This window comes from Mustela nivalis, assembly GCF_964662115.1.
Source record: "Mustela nivalis genome assembly, chromosome: 12".
NCBI classification, from domain to species: domain Eukaryota; kingdom Metazoa; phylum Chordata; class Mammalia; order Carnivora; family Mustelidae; genus Mustela; species Mustela nivalis.
Window position 1 is genome coordinate 53,111,230 of NC_139031.1, and position 18,464 is coordinate 53,129,693.

Genomic DNA, 18,464 nt, shown 5'->3' on the forward strand with positions numbered 1-18,464 from the left:
AGCAAGATGTCAGAAATAGAATTCAGGGTGACAGCTATGCAGACAATGGGTAGGTTGGAGAAAAACAATAGTGGCAACATAGATTCTCTAAGGGCAGAGTGAGAGCTGATCTGGAAGAACTTAAAAATGCTATCAATGAGATCCAATCTAATCTAGATACTCTAACAGCTAGGGTAAATGAGGCAGAAGACCCAGTTAGTGATCTAGAAGACAAACCAATAGAAAAGAAGAATGAGGAGGAGGCCTGGAACACACAGCTTAGAATCTATGAAAACAGAATTAGAGAAATAATGACAGCATGAAACGTTCCAATGTCAGAATTAATGGGATCCCTGAGAGAGTGGAAAGAGAGAGATGACTAGAAGATATAATGAGCAAATCCTACCTGAGAATTTCCTTAATCTAGGGAATGGAACAAGTGTTCATGTACTAGAGGCAGAGAGGACAACCCCCAATATCAGCGAGGATGGAGAGACCTACTCGCTTGCATTTGTGAAACTTGCAAATCATAAAACCAGAGAAATTATCTTAAGGACAGCCAGGGGTAAGAGATTCCTCATATACAGAGGGAGGAACATCAGAGTAACGTCAGACCTGTCCACAGAAACCTGGCAAACTAGAAAGGGCAGGTAGACATTTTCAGGGCACTAAATGAGAAGAACATGCACAGCCAAGAATACTTTATCTGGTAAGTAGAGATATATCAGTCTGTAGTTTCTCTATCATATAATGTCTTTATCTGGTTTTTGAAATAGGGTAATATTGGCCTCCTAGAATAAATTAAGAAATTTTCCCTCTGCTTCTCTTTTTTTTTTTTTTTTCTCTTTTTTCCTGGAGAGACTGTGGAAGGTTAGTATTATTTCTTCCTTAAATGCTTGATAAAATTCACCAGGAAAACAAACTGGTCCTGGTGTTTTCCTTTTGAAGGTTAATTATGGATTAAATTTTAGAAATACATTTAGGGCTATTAAAGTTCTCTCTCCTTGAGAGTTTTATTAGTTTGTATTTTTCAAGGAATTTATTCATTTCATTTAAGCTATCAAATTTTTAGATATAGAGCTGTTCACTTTAATAGCCATGAGATCAATGTAATGACCATTCTTTCATTTCTAATATTGATAATTTGGATCTTCTGTTTTTCCTTCATAAAAGGTTTACTAATTTTATTGATTTTTTTTAAAGGAATCTGCCTTTGTTTTCATTGATTTTTCTCTACTTCTATATTTGTCATTTTGATTTATTTCTGCTCTAATTTTTATTATTCATTTTTTTCCATTTGGGCTTAAATCATTCTTCTTTCTTTACTTTCCCAAGGTTGGGTAATAACTTTTGTTATTGATTTTAGACCATTCTTCTTTCAGGACATAAATCATTAATGCTATAAATTTTCCTCTATGCATTGTATTCACTGCATCTCACACATTTAAAAAAGTTATATTTTCTACTTTAGTTATTTAAAAATATTTTTTCTATTTTTGATTTTTCTTGGGACTTCCTTTTGAAATGTTGATTATTAGTATTTAATGGCCCATCATGTGGTCTATCTTTGTGAAGGTCCATTCTGTTGTTTTCTGGGATATTTTATGAATGTTGGTAGCGTTGTTTAGGACATCTAAATTCATATTGATTTTCTGCCTTTTGATCTATCACTTAAAGATAGAGGGTTGTGGAAACCTCTAACAATAACAGTGGATTTATTTCTCCTTTTACTTTTGTCAATTTGCTTCATTTATACAGAAGATCTTTTGTTTGGTGCACATGTTATCTCTTCTTGATTGACTCTTTTACCCTTACCTAATGTCCTTTATTCCTGATGATCATCCTTGTTCTTATGTCTGAGCTGCCTACAGTTAGCATAGCTACTTTCATTTTCTTTTGATTAGTGATAGCACGATGTACCTTTTTCCTTTCCTTTCCTTTAAATCTATCCGTATCTTTTTTTTCTTTCTTTCTTTTTTTTTTGGTCTCAAGCAATTGTTTATCTGGAGATATGTGCTATGGACATTTGAAGAGAATGTGTATTGTCTTGTTGGGGGAAGTGTTCTATAAATGTTGATTGACCTCTATTAATTGATAATGTTGAGTTTCTCTAATCTTGCTTATTTCAGTCTAGATATGCTATCAATTATTAAGGGAGGGGTGCTGAAGACCCAGTTATAAATAGGGATTTGTCTATTCTTTTTTAGTTCCATCAGTTTTTACTGCAGATGTCTAGTAGGTTTATTGTCTGTTACATATTTAGGATTGCTGAATTTTCTTGGTAAACTGATGCTTTCATCATTATGTAAACTGCCTTTCTGTCTCTGACAATTTTCTTTGCTCAGAAGTCTATTTGATATTACTATATCCACTCCCATTTTCTTCTGATTGGGATTTCCATATATAAAAAGATATGTGTATCTTTATATTTATCATGGCTTCCTATAGATAGCATAAAATTGTTTCTTCTTTTACTTCACTCTGACAATATGTCTCTTTTAGTTGGCATCTTTAGACCATCTATCTACTTGCTGTATTTGTTCCTTTTTAAAATTTCTATTTTCTGCCTTGTCTAGCTTTATTTTCTATGGATCCTCTTTATCTTCCCTTAGTGTACCAATTATAATTTTTAAAATAAAACTAGTGATTTTTGTAGTGTTTGCAATATAAATTGTTAACTAATCTAGGTCTACTTTCAAATAGCTATACTTCCTCTTGTGTAGTGCAGGTACCTTAAAATAAACTAGTCCCAATTTGCTCTTCTCACTCCTTTAGAGGTTTAATCTTTTAATTTATGCTCTAATCACCCAATACACTGTTAATATTATTATTTAAGAAAGTAGTTATCTTTTATATCAATTATGGGGTGCCTGGGTGGTTCACTGAGCCTTTGGCTTAGGTCATGATCCTAGGGTCTTGGGATAGAGCTCCCTGTCGGGCTTTCTGCTTGTGGGGAGCCTGCTTCCTTCTCTCTCTCTCTGCCTGCCTCTCCATTACTTGAGATCTCTGTCTGTCAAATAAATAAATGAAAAAAATATTTTAAAAAAATTAAGCATTTCATTTTACTTTCACTTATTTCTTCTTCAATGTTCTTTCTTCCATTATGCATATTCAGTGTCTGTCCTATATAATTTTTTTTATCATCTGAACAACTCCTTTTAACATTTCTTACATGAGCTGAGATCAAGAATCATATGATTAACTGACTTAGACACCCAGGTGCCCTAGAATGGGTATGGTTTTGATGAATTCTCTTAACTTTTGCTGAGAAAGTCTTTGTATCTTCTGCACTTTTGAAGACATCTCTGCTGGGTATGAAGTTCTAGGTTGCTGGTGTTTTCCGCCTAACATTTTAACTATTCACTCCACTTTCTTCTTGCTTACCTGGTTTCTGATGAGAAGACCAATGTAATTATTATCAGGTAGAATTTTATCTATAGGTGGAATTTCACTTTTTAAATTTCCCTGCAGTTACTTTCAAGATTTTATCTTTGTCTTTGGCTCTGAATTTTGAATATATGTACAAGCATGATACATAAAGAAAAAAATATAAATTGGATTTTATAAAAATTAAAAACTTTTGATTTGTGAAAGACATTACTGAGAATGAAAAGACAAGCTATACACTGGAAGAAAGTACAATTGATTCTCACTATTCACAGTAGTTTGCTCCATAAAATAATATTTTAAATTTATTCCAAATTAATGAACACTGAACTACTATTCCTGGAGGTAATACAGAGTTAATTTGCTTTGTGTCTCTGGTCACAATATTTTTATTGACTGATTAATATATATACATATTCTATGCATGTTTCTATTTAAAGGTAGCTTATTTAAAATATATTATTGGTTCACTGACATTGAACTCATGGCAATAGCACTGTAATTAATTCTTGAATGAATTTTATCTAACAAACATACTTTCTCCATAACATGTATCACAATTTTCTTACACTAAGGGACATTATATAGCACTTCAGCATAATTCTTAGGAGCTATTCTAAACAGTGAAATTACAAAAAAAAAAAAAAAGAAAAAAGAAAAAAATGTTAAAATATGTCACTAAAAAGATCAAAACCCCTATATTTTTTTATAGTATGATAGCTGATATAAGGAGGTAGAGTGTTGCCTTGCTCAAGTTCAGCTGGAAACATGCATGTCCAGCAATTCAAATTTTTCACCATTCTGTGCAGGTCTATGAATGACCATAGCAAGATGGCATGTATTGATTTGGGAGTTACAGATAAATTTTAGCAAGGAGTCAAATGTACACATACAGAACCTGCAAATAATGAGGACCAATTTTCAAATCATATAACCACCAATGGATTTAAATCCTAAATATATAGGGTGCCTGGGTGGCTCTGTGGGTTAAGCCTCTGCCTTAGGCTCAGGTCATGATCTCAGGGTCCTGGGATTAAGCACTGCATCAGGCTTTCTGCTCAGCAGGGAGCCTGCTTCCCTCCCTCTCTTTTTGCCTGCTGCTCTAATTACTTGTGATTCCTCTCGCTCTGCATCAAATAAATAAATAAAATCTTTAAAAAAAATAAGTCCTAAATATATAAGGAACTCTCAGATTCAATAGCAAAAAAAAAAAAAAAAAAAAATCAATTGAAAAAAGAAGGGGCAGCAAATGTATTCAAGAGACATTTCACCAAAAAATATATAAGAATGGCAAATGGCAAATAAGCACTTGGGATGATACTTAATATTGTATTAGTATTAAGCAAATGCCAATTGAATGCACAGTGAGCTACTAGAGCATAGCTATTAGAACAGCTAAAGGAAATAATATAAAATGAAACAAACTGACAATAACCAAGTGCTAGCAAGGATACAGAACAACTAAATATCTCATAGATTGCTGGTAGAAATAAAAAATGTGGAGCTACTCTAGAAAACACATAGTCAGTTTCCCATAAATTTAAAAATGCATTCACAATATGACCTAGCAATCCAATTCCTAGTTATTTATCCTAGAAATATTAAAACTTTTTTGTTAGAGACTTCTGGGGAAGATGGCAGAGTGGGAGGACTCTAAGCTCACTCCATCCCATGGATACACCTAGATAACAACCACATCAGTATAAATAGCCCAGAAAACAACCCAAGGAGTGGCAGAACTTAGTCTCTACAGCTATGAAATACAGAGATATAGAGAAAAGGCCACATCAAGAAGGGCAGAGCTGTCAGGAACCAAAGTGACCTGTAAGACTGTCTGTGGGAGTGAGGAAACCATAGGCACAGAGAAGAGAGATGAAAAGACCCCACACCAGGCACTCCAGGAACCCATACTAGGATGATGAATACCCATAGCTTTTGCCTTGGAAAGCCCGAGGCTGAGTTCTTATACTCAGAGGGGGTTATTAACATCAGGAACTTTAAAAATCAATGAGTTCAGTTCTAGGAGATCTGGAGGGCAATAGGAAACCGAGTCCTCACCCTTAAAGCAACAGCATACAAACAGTTCCACTGAGATACAGCAAAGAAGCAGGAATTTGAAAACCTCAGGGTGTATGGGAGGGAGATTTATTTACTAATCTCAGAGCATTTGCAGAAGGGGCAGAGACCAAAGAGCTGAAGATGTCACTTCCCCATCCTGCCCCCCAGCCTAGATAAACAGACAGGAGCCAGCACAGCGTGAACATTCTCCACCTAGCTGGTGGAGTACGTTTGCCTTGCCCCCACATACTTCTGTGGAACCACCCTCTCCAACCTGCCCTCTGCAGGTATCCATCCAAAGCAGCACCACATGCATGGAAGCACGCAAGTAGCATCAACAGGATCAGCACCACATAAAAGTGACTCTTGCCCCAGAGAGAGGGGAGCATAACCACATATACCAGTTCCATTGCTGCTTCATCAGTGCCCTTGGAGCAGACATGTGGTTTGACTACAGGCACTGCCCACCAAGGGGAGTTTCTCAAGGGACAACAGAGGGAGAATTCCCTGCAGTTCTGTGCAGCCAAAGCTCTGGCAGATAACAGGTCTGACCCAACTCAAGCTCGAGGCAGCCCCAAACTGGCCCAAAAACAACATGGGGACCAAACTGCCCACAACAGGCAAAAAGAGCCATTGCAGACAACTGGACTGAAGGAAAATATGGCTCAGCAACAACACTAGTGTGCATGCAACACACATAGGAGACTCACATCCAAAGCACCAGATTCTGATGAAAGGGGGACACTGTACTGCAGGGCACTGAAGGATCTCTTCTTCATAAAGCCAATGCTTTCAAGATCAGGAGATATAGCTGACTTTCCTAACACAAAAAAACAGACACAGGGAGTTAGACAAAATGAAGAGACAGATGACTATGTCTCAGATGAAAACAAAGGGCAAAATCACAGCAGCAGAGCAAAATGAAAGGGAGATAAGTAATACAGTTGATAAAGAACTTAAAGTAATGGTCATAAACTCACTGAACTTGAGAAGAGTGAGAGATCTCAACTAGACCCTGAAAAAATAAATAGAAATCATAAAAAGAACCAATTGGAGATGAAGGACTCAATAACTGAAGTTAAAAATACATTAGAGTGAATAAATAGTAGACCACAGGAAACAAGAATGGATCAGAGACCTGGAGAAGAGTAACAGAAAGCAATCAAGCTGAACAGGAGAAAGGAAAAAAGAAATAGAAAATGAGAATAGATTAAGGAAACTCAGTGCCACCATCAAAAGTAATAACATTCACATTATAGGGATCCCAGGAGATGAGAGAGAAAAGGAAGAAGGAAATTTATCTGAAAAAAATAATAGCTGAAAACCTCCTGAATCTAGGGAAAAAAATCAGACATCCAGATCTAGGAGGCACAGGAATGTTTCAACAAAATCAACCCAAGGATGTCCACACAGGGACACATAGTAATTAAATCACAAAAAGTAGTGATACAGACATAATTTTAAAAGCAGCAAGAGACAATAAAAACAGTTACATACAAGAGAAACCGGATAAGGATATCAGTGGATCTTCCAGCAGAAAGTGCAGGCCAGAGGGGAGTGGCTGATATATTAAAAGTGCTGAAAGAAAAAACCTGCAACCAAGAATACTCTATTCTGCAAGACAGGCATTCAGAATAGAAGGACAGGTAAAGAGTTTCTCAGACATAGAAAAGTTAAGGAGTTAGTTCATCACCACTAAACCAGCCTTACGGAGATGTTAAAGGGGATTCTGTGGGTGGACAGGAAAGACCATGGCTGGAGTAAGAAAAATAAGAAACACAAAAGCTATAAAAATAAATGAAAATAAATAAACAACTGATATAAAATCAGTTAAAGGTGGTCTTTGAGAAACAAACCGAGGGTTTTGGAGGGGAGGGAAGTGGGAGGTTGGGTGAGCCTGGTGGTGGGTATCATGGATGGCACGTGTTGCATGGAGCACTATGTGTGGTGCATAAACAATGAATTCTGGAACACTGAAAAGAAATAAAAATAAATTAATAAAAAATTTTAAATAAGGATTCACAAAATAAAAGGCTATGAAGTATGACATCCTATGCCTAAAACATGGGGGGAGAGGAGTAAAAATTTGGTGCTGTTAGAATAGCTCAAACTTAAGCATCCACCAACATAATGTAGATTACTATAAGCCTATTAGTAATCATAATAGATATGCAAAACCACTAATAGATATGCAAAAAATAAAGAGAAAGGAATCCAAGTATATGACTAAAGAAAGCCATTAACCTTGAGAAAAGAGAATAGGAGAAGAAAGAAACGGGCAAATATAAAACCCATAAAACAAATAAAATAGTGGCAATAAGTTCATAAATATCAACAAGAACCTTGGACGTAAATAGACTAAACACTCCAATCAAAAGACATAGGGTGATGGAATTTCACAAAAACCAGACCCACCTATATGTTGCCTAGTTGACATTCACTTCAGACCTAAAGACACAAGGACACTAAAAGGGAAGAAAAAGCATTTACTATGCAAATGCAAGTGGAAAAAAAAAATCCTGGGGTTGTGCTATTGTGAATATTGTTGCTATAAACATTAGGGAGCGTGTACCCCTTCATGTAGGAATAATCTTCTTTATCAATTCATCTATCAGTGGACACTTGGGCTGCTTCCATAATTTGTCTATTGTAAATAATGCTGCAATAAACATAGGAATGTGCATGTCTTTTCAAATTATTGTTTTCTTATTCGGGGATAAACACCCAGGACTGTAATTATAGGATCAATAGTAAATCTATTTTTAATTTTTTGAGGAAATGTCATAGCATTTTCCATAGTGGCTATACTCCACTTTGCATTCCCACCAACAGTGCAAGAGAGTTCCTCTTTTTTACATACTCGCCAAAACTTGTGTTTTTTATTTTAGCCATTCTGATAGGTGTGAAGTGATCTCATTGTGGTTTTGATTTGCTTTTCCCTGATATTGAGTGGATGCTGAGCGTTTTTTCATGTGTCTGTTGGCCATCTGTACATCTACTTTGGCCATTGGTACATCATGTTTTAATACAAGGCTAATTTATCCTGAGTGCAAATGACCCTTTTTCTTCTAACCCTTGCATTGTGAACTTACACATTTGAGGATGTCAGACGTAGACATATAGGCATTGTTTAACATACTTTTAAATAGGTACTTAGGAGGGCACATATTGCATGGAGCACTGGGTATTATATGCAAAGAGTGAATCATGGAACACTACATCAAAAATTAATAATGTACTGTATGGTGACTAACATAACAATGAAAAAATAATTATCTTAAAAATAGAATAAAAAATACCTGTGTAGATCCCAAGTTTTTCAAAACTTCTTCGACAACAGCAGTATGTTATTGGCCATTTATTTTATATAAACTTCATGCTGTTTCTAATGGTTTGTAGAAACAAGAAAATTAGTCCTTCTCACATAATTTGTGAAATTTGCTTTGTTTGATAAATGAACCACTTCACCCTGGCCATGCAAACGTAGGGGCTTCAACCCTGGCAGAATTAGGTCCAAATCTTTGGGCAGATTACTTAACTCAGAACCTGTTTCCTCAACTGTGAAGTGAGAAATTCCTATTTTGTAGGAATGCCATAGGTTTAGGCATAGTAAAAGAAAAGGACTTAGTTCATTGGCTGGCAAAGGTAGACCCATAGTTAAGGGCGACTATTTGAAACATCAATTACTTTACACACTTGGGAGATTTTCTTCCTTAAAAAGCAAAAAGAGAGAAATCTGCCATATTGAAAAAAAAATGCACCCTTAAAAATCGCAATACTTCTAATCAAATACTTCTATTATTCAGGTTCAAAATGATTAAGATCAGATTTTAAGTTAAAAACTGTATTAGCTATAGAGGTTTCAGGGTAATATATTTTGATATATCTTTTTGAAACACTGGGTTTTTTTTGTTGTTGTTGTTCTGTTTTGTTTTGTTTTTACCACAAAGAATGCTCCTATTAAATGTGCTTTTCCTTGTGGTATAACTATAATTTATAAAATCATTTACATTATAAATGTGTAATAGGCATACCTATATTAATTTTAGTTTTTAATTTTGACTTTTCTAGGTTTCTAAAAAGGACTGTCCTGTTTTATCAATAGAGAAAACTAGCCCCAGCACTTCTATTTTATTTTATTATTTTTTTTAATGTTCCAAGATTCATTGTTTATGTACCAACCAGCACTTCTATTTTAAATTTCAAATGCGTTTTTATCAATCTATTCATATTAAAATAAGTCAGTAACAGTGTTTAATTCTTTTCAAGGTCTGTTTTCTCCAAATTAAAAGGAAATTTGATTTTCATTATGATTTGAGAAATCATTATTTAAAAACCTAAAATTTTATAGCATTTTCTTAAACAGCAAAAGTCAAGGGAAAAAAAGCCCCACTCTGAGTCAATGATTTTGTAACCATTTCTTTGTTGAAAAAATTTCTATGCATTTTTCATTCTCTACCACAGGGTGGAGTATTGCTTTAAATATGGGATCTTTTTAAACCATTTCTAACCATATTAATTCTATTACATAGATAGATATATATTGAAATAGTGCTTTAATGAATGCAGAAATTTTGAGTACTAAAATTTTGAACACTCTAAGAATCATTTGAATTACTACTCAGGTATAATTAAGAACAAACAGTAAACAAATATTTCATTCAATAGCCCCCAAAGGAAGAAAGCAAAGCAATCTATTCCAATCCTGTAGAGATTTTATGAAATAGCATCTTGAAATGGCATTTAATTTTCATGCAACTATGTATGTTTTTTTCCTCAGAAGCAGAAGTCATGGCATAGTCTACTACTTTGATTATTTGTATTTTGTATACATGTATTTGTATTTCATTTTATTTTATGTATATATATATATTAATTGTGATAATATATAGTTTGTATTGAAAAATATTTATTGAAGTGTATTCCATTTTTCTAGAAATATGGTTGTGCTCCTGAATTGTTTCAGGATTATCATGCAAAAGACTTGACTTACTGACATAAAGTCTGTTTATTGACGTTAGATAATTCCTAGCTAGGATACAATAGTCTTTCAATGGCTCAATGTACTTTCAGCTCAGATCAAGGGCAAATGATATCCCTGGAAGCAAAGGCTACTTGGGCCTTATGGATTTTTATAGATCTGGCAGTCATGAAATTATAACTTCATGACATCTCCCTGCCTAATCCCTCTTGTTTGTTACTCAGTAGATTAATGACAGGAGCTATGACTGGCCACACCGCAGAGCCAATGACAATGATGCATGAAAGTAAAGAAAGCATGTTGTTTAAGTAGTATCCTGTGGTTCGTATCTCAGACCTCTAGAAGACCACGGAAATGTTGCTCTTAACTTACACCAGAATGCTTTGGAATCCCTGTCCAGACTAATCTATCTTTTCAAAATATTTCAACTTTTGCACAGTAGATAAAGCAAAAAAAAAAAAAAAAAAAGGAAAAGGACACGTTCTCTAGCCCTCCACATCACCCCCAGTATGTCTACTGAGCCAAGATTAAGACATAATGAAGACAAATTCAAATTTGGAAAGAGGAAGATGACATTTCAAGTGATTGTTTCAGAACTGAAGAGTGGTTTAATTTTTCTTGTTTTAATTGTTGAGTGGTAACCAACCAAACAGTTTTATGTTTAGCCTAACAATTTATTTTTTTATTGACTTGTAATTCATAAAACATACAATTACCCATTTTAAAGTATATAATTCAGTGACATTTAGTGGATTCAGAATGTTGTGCAACTACCATTTTTCCCAGTTTCAAAACTTTTTATCACCTCAGAACACACTGGAAAAATTAAGTAGTCTTCCCCATTCTCTGCTCCTTCTGTCCTTGGACAGTCACTAATGCACTCTCTGTCTCTATGCCTATTATGGATATTTCATATAAAAGGCATCATAGGATATATGACCTTTTGTGTGGTTTCTTTTACTTAGCATAATGTTTTCAAGGCTCGTGCACATGGTGACATGTATCAGAACATCATTCTTTTTATGGCTGAATAATATTCTGTTGTACGTATATACCATATTTTATTTATTCATCCACTGATGGGCACTTGAGTTGTTTCCACCTTTTGGCCACTATGAAAAATGCCACAATGAACACTGGCATATGAGAATCTGTCTGAGTTTCAATTTTCAGTTCTTTTAGATTTATGTCTAGGAGTAGAATTGCTAAGTCCCACAGTAATGTTATGTTTAGCTTTTTGAGGAACTGCCAAACTGTTCTGTGCAGCAGCTATACCATTTTACATTTCCACCAACAATGTATGAGGGTTCCAATCTCTTCACATCCTTGTCAATACTTGTTATCTTCCTTTTTAAAAAAATTCTAGCTATCTTAGTAGTTGTGAAGCGGTATCTCACTGTGGCTTTCATTTGCATTTACCTACTAAATATGATGTGGTGTATTGTTCATGTGCTATTGGCCATTTGCATATCTTCCTTGGGAAAATGTCTATTCAAGTCCTTTGTTCATTTACTAAACTTTGTGTTGTAGAGGTTTAGGGGTTCTTTACATATTCTGGATATTAAACCCTTATCAGATAAAGTATTTGCAAACATTTTCTCCCATTCTGTAGCTTTTCTTTTGTTCTCCTGGTATCATTTGATGCACAAAAGTTTTTAATGGTTATGAATTCCAATTTGTCTATTTTTTTCCTTTTGTAGCTTGTGCTTTTGGTGCCAAATCTGGAATCTTACTGCCAATCATGAGACCATCAAGAATTACCCCTATGCTTTTTGTTCTAATAATTTCATAGTTTTAGCTCTTACATTTAGTTGTTGATCCATTTAAAGTTATTTTTTACATATGAAGTGAGGTAGGAATCCAACTTAAGTCTTTTGTATATGGCTACTAAGTTGTCTCAGCATGTTATGTTACATATGTTTACGAACTATTCTTTCCTCATTGAATGGTCTTGGCACTCTTATAAAAAATCAATGATCTATAGACCATTATTTCTGGACTCTCATTTTTATTCCATTTGTCTAAATTTGTGTCTTTTTATAAGTACCACACTGTTTTGAATACTCTAACTTTGCAGTAAGTTTTTTTTTTTTTTTTTTTTTTATTTATTTATTTGGGAGAGAGAGAGATCACAAGTAGGCAGAGAGGCAGGCGGGGAGGGGGGGAAGCAGGCTCCCTGCTGAGCAGAGAGCCCAATGCGGGGCCTGATCCCAGGACCCTGGGATCATGATCTGAGCCGAAGGCAGAGGCTTTAACCCACTGAGCCACCCAGGTGGCCCTGTGATAAGTTTTAAAATCAGTAAATGTGACTCCTTCAACTTTGCTTTTCTCTTTCGATGTTGTTTGGACTACTTGGGGCCTCTTAAAATTTCATGTGAATTTTTGGATCACGCTTTCATTTCTGCAAAAAAGACAAGTGTAGCCCACTTTGGGGTATATGGCCATCTTAAAAATATTAAGTCTTCCAATCCATGGACACAGAATGTTTTTTATTTATTTAGGTCTTTTAAATTTTTTTTTTTCAGCAATGTTTTAGTTTCCAGTATGCAAGTCTTTTAACTCTTTAAATTATTATTAGGTTAAATTTATTAAATTTAGGTTAAATTTATTCCTAGGTATTTTATTCTTTCAGATGCTATTGTAAATAGCATTAGTTTCTTCATTTCATATCAGGTTGTTTATTGCTGGTGTAAGAAACACAACTGTTTTTAGCATGTTGATTCTGTAAGCTGTAATTCTGCTGATTTTTTCTGGTAGCCCTAGTAGGATTTTTGGTGTTTTGTTTTTTATTCTTTAGGATTTTCTATACATTGAATCTTGTCATCTTCAAATAGAGGTACTTTTTCCTCCTTTCTATTTGGATACTTTCTATTTCTTTTTTCTTGCCTAATTACTCTTGCTAGGACTTCCAATACAATGTTCAATAGCATTGGTGAAAGCAGGTATCCTTGTCTTATTCCTGATCTTAGGGGAGAAGCTTTTGGTCATTTACCATTAAGTATAATGTTAACTGTAGGTTTTTTGTGAATGCCGTTTATTATATTGAAGAATTTTCTTTCTATTCCTAGTTTGCTAAGTGTTTTTAATTAGGAAGAGTTGCTGGATTTTGTCAACAGTTTGTTTATTGAGATGATCATTTTTGTTATTGTTCCTTTGTTCTATTAATGTAGTGTATTTTATTGATTGATTGTCTTGTATTGAACCACTGTTGCATTCCTCTGGTAAATTCCAGCCGACATTGGTGTACAAACATTTTAATGTGCTGTTGGGTTTGGTTTCCTGGTATTTTGTTGAGGACTTTTGCATTTGTTTTAATAAGGGATGTTTATCTGTTGTTTTCCCTTCTTTCGTAGTAAATTTGTCTGGCTTTGGTATCAGGATAATGCTAGCCTCATAAGACACATTAGGAAGTGTTCTTTCCTCTTCCATTTTTGGGGAAGAATTTGATTAGATTTGGTATTAACTTCTCTCCAGATGTTTGGTAGAATTCATCAGTGAAGTCATAAGATTATGTTGCTTTCTTTTTTATAAGGTTTTATATTACTACTTGATTCAATCTCTTTGTCATAAGTCTGTGAGGTTTTCTATTTCTTCCTGATTCAGTTTTGGTGACATATATTTTATACTTATTTTCTATATGTCTTATATCTTTTTTCTCCTCATCTCTTCCAATACTGTCTTCTTTGTGTTTGATTGATTTTTTCCCTAATAAACCATTTGACTCCCTCTTCATTTCTATATATTTCATATATATCATATATATAAAATAAATGTATATTTAAATTGGGTTTACTGAGATATAATTTACATACAATAAAATTCACCCCTTTTAGCATATAACTCTATGAGTTTTGTTAAATGCACACTACTGCCATAATCAATACATAAAATAATTTCCTCCCAACTAAATATTCAATTCTTCACAACAACTGCTCTATTCTGTCTTTATAGACTGTCCTTATAAAATCATAAAGCATGTAGACATTTTTTGTAGTTAGAATACTTAACATAAAATATGCCCTCTTAGCAAATGTTTAAATATATAATACAGTGTTGTTAACTACAGGCAATATGTGGTACAGTTGATCTCTAGGACTTATTCATCTTGTATAACTAACATTCTGCACATTTTGACTAATACCTCTCTGTTTCCCCCTTCCCACAGACCCTTACATTCATATTCTACTCTGTGTCTATGAATCTAATTAGATTCCTTATATAAGATGTCTCATGTATTATTTATCCTTCTGTGTCTGGCTTATTTCACTTAGCATAGCATCCTCTAGATTCATCCATGTTGTCACAAAAGGCAGAATTTTCTTGTTTTTAATGGAATGGAATAATTTGGAATATTGGAATAATATTCCATTGCAAACATATACAAGATTTTCTTCATTCATCCTTTTGGATGGACATTTATATTGTTTCATGTCTTCAGTATTGTGAATCATGCTGTGATAAACATGGGAATGCAGGTATCTCTTCAAGATCCTGATTTCATTTCTTTTGGATATATACCCATAAGTGAGATTGCTGACATGGAGATACGGTAGTTCCATTTAAAATTCCTTGGGGAACCTCCATACTGTTTTCCATAGTGGCTGTATCAATTTACATTCCCACCAATAGTGCACAAGTGTTCCTTTTTCTCCATATCCCCACCAATACTTGTTACCTCTCATTATGTTGGTAATAGCCATTCTGACAGGTGTGAAGTACAATCTCATCATGATTTTGATTTGAATTTCCATAATGATTAATGATGTTGAGCACCTTTCATATATCTGCTGACAACCTGCATGTCTTTAGAAAAATGTCTATTCAGGTTCTTCTCTCATTTTCAAATTGGGTTATTTGTGTTTTCATTTTTCTTCTTGCTATTGCATTCTATGAGTTCCTTTTATATTTTGGATATTAACTCCTTATCAGATATATGTTTTGAAATTATTTTATTCCATTCCACAGGTTGCCTTTTCATTTTGTTGATGATTTCCTTTGCTATAGAGAGCTTTTTAGTTTGTTGTTGCTCCATTTGTCTATTCTTGCTTTTGTTTCTTGTGCTTTTAGTATCATATCCAATAATAATTGCAAAGACCAACATCAAAAACTTTCTTCTGTTTTCTTTTAGCAATTTTATGGCTCCAGGTCTTACATTAAAGTCCTTAATAAGTTCTGAGCTATTTTTTGTGTATGGTATCAGATAAGAGTCCAGTTTCATTCTTTTGCATATGGATATCCAGTTTTCTCAATACTTAATGAGTCATAAAGAAAGCTAATAAGTAACAGCAAATGTGAGTAACACTGTAGACAAGATGGCGCTATCAGACATATACAGTACCATCCCACCATAGCAGAATACACATTCTTCTTACATGTGCAGAACATTCCCCAGGACAGATCATACATTGGACAAGTCTTAAACATATAAAAATAAGTCTTAAAAAATAAAAGAAGATTGAAATCACATCAAGCATATTTTCTGATCACAATGACATGAAACCTGAAATCAATAAAAGAAGGAAAACTGAAAAATTCAACAAATATGTGGATATCAGATAGCACATTCCTGAACAACCAATGGGTCAAAGAAGAAATCAAATAGGAAGTTAGAAAGTATGTTGAACAAAAATGAAAACACAGCATACCAAATCTTATGGGATGCAGCAAAAGTAATCATAACAGGGAAGTTTATAGTGATAAATGATGACATTAAGAGAAAAGAAAAATTTCAAATACACAACCTAATTTTACACCTCAAGGAACTAGAAAATGAACAAACTAAACTGAGTTAGCAGAAGGAAGGCCACAATAGAGAGCTGAAAACAATGAAGCAAGAACTGGAAAGACAATTTAAAAAAATTAACAAAGCTAGTGTTGTTTTTTTGAAAAGATAAACAAAATTGACATACCTTGAGATATACTCCTCCTCCCCCCCCCCACAAAAAAGGACAGAAATAAACAAGATGAGAAATGAAGAGAAGTCATTACAACTGACACCAATATGAAAGATCCTAAGAGGCTGTTATGACCAAACTGGGAGAAAGGATTAAATTCCAAGAAACTTATGACCTACCAAGACTAAATGAAGAAATAGAAAATCTCTATAGACCAATTATTGCTAAGGAGTTTAATTAGTAATTTAAAACCTTTCAGCCTACAAAGTAGGGAACCAGATGGTTTCCCTAGTAAGTGCTACCAAACGCTTAAAGAAGAATTAATACCAATGCTTCTCTGCTCTTCCAAAAAACTGAAGAGGACACTTTCAAACTCACTTTGTGAGACTAGCATCATCCTGATACCAAAACCAGACAAGGACACTTCAAAAAAACAAAATTACAGGTGAATATCTTTGATGAACATAGATACAATAAACCTCAACAAAATTTTAGCAAATTAAATTAGACAGCAAATTAAAAGGATCATACAGCATGATCAAGATGAATTTATTGGGCTTAAAAATGATTCAACAAGTGCAAACCAATAAATAACAAAAGGGAGGATAAAAACCACATGATCACCTAAAGAGGTACATAAAAAGCATTTTAACAAAAATCAACATGTTTTCATGATTAAAAACTCTTAACAAGCTGGGTAAGAGAAAATATACCTCAACATAATAGAACACATATATGGCAAGCCCAGAGATAAAATCATACTCAATGATTAAATGCTGGAACTTTTTCTCTAAGATCAGGAAGAAGAATAGAGTACTTGCTCTCACTACTTTTATTCAAGATAGTACTGGAAATTCTTGCTAAAGTAGTTAGGGGAAAAAAATATGTATGTGCACACACACCACATATATAAAAGAAAGGAAGAAAAGTCATGCAAATCAGAAAGGAAGAAGTAAAATGAATTCTGTTTGCAGATGACATGATATTGTATATTGGAAAACCTAAAGACTCTCATCATTAAAATGTTAGTACTAATAAATTCATTTATATTGCAGGACACAAAATCAACATACAAGACTAAGTTGCATTTCTTTTTTTTTTTTTTTTTTAATTTATTTATTTGACAGAGATCACAAGTAGGCAGAGAGGCAGGCAGAGAGAGAGGAGGAAGCAGGCTCTCCGCTGAGCAGAGAACCCGATGTGGGGCTCGATCCCAGGACCCTGGGATCATGACCTGAGCCGAAGGCAGAGGCTTTAACCCACTGAGCCACCCAGGCGCCCCCTAAGTTGCATTTCTATATATAGCCAATGAACTTTCTGAAAAGGAAATTAAGAAAGCAATTTTGTTTATAATAGCACCAAAACATATAAAATACTTTGGAATAAATTTAACCAATAGGCATAAGGCCAGTACACTGAAATTAGAAGACACTGATGAAAGAGTATGAAGAAGACAACAGTAAATGCAAACATATCCTAAGTTTGTGCCCCATCCAAGGCACAGATGAGTCTTTGAAAGATCAAAGGGGTTATTCTATGTTCAGCTCATAGACTGTTTTCTGTTTATGCCAATCATTAGGTCCTGTGTCCACAGATATTTTTTTCTGTGTATGTAAGTTTCAATTACTATTAAAAATGGTGATAAATTTCTGGAGTGAACTTTAATTTGTATTTAAACATCTTGTCTTATCCCCTAGAGTATAAATGTCCTCAGGTACTGATTTTCATCTTATACTCCCACTCCCTCTTCCTTTGAAAACTGTAACAAGGACCCAATATTTGATAGTTTCATTGACTTTTTTCTCAACAGTTTCCATTAAGTTTACCTATAAAAAGTGGTAGGATTTATGTCAATGTTCCAACTGCAGGTGGCACTGACTGACTTAATTTGTCAGCTCTGTTCTTAGTTATTCTTTCTTAACCTGGAAGTGAGCAGAATACTACACATCATGAATCATGTGGAAGGAAAAGCCTGAAGAATGGTTCCTTTGAGGGAGCAGTTTCATGTGGAAAACCATTTTCTCTTTTTATCTATTGTGCTCCTAGGAGTCCAGCCAGGACCGCATTTGTTTAGTTTATTTGAAATATCTTAGTGTCTAGCATGGTGACGTGAGCATGTAGAAATTTGATAAATGCTATATCATGATAGTAGTGGCTATCATTTC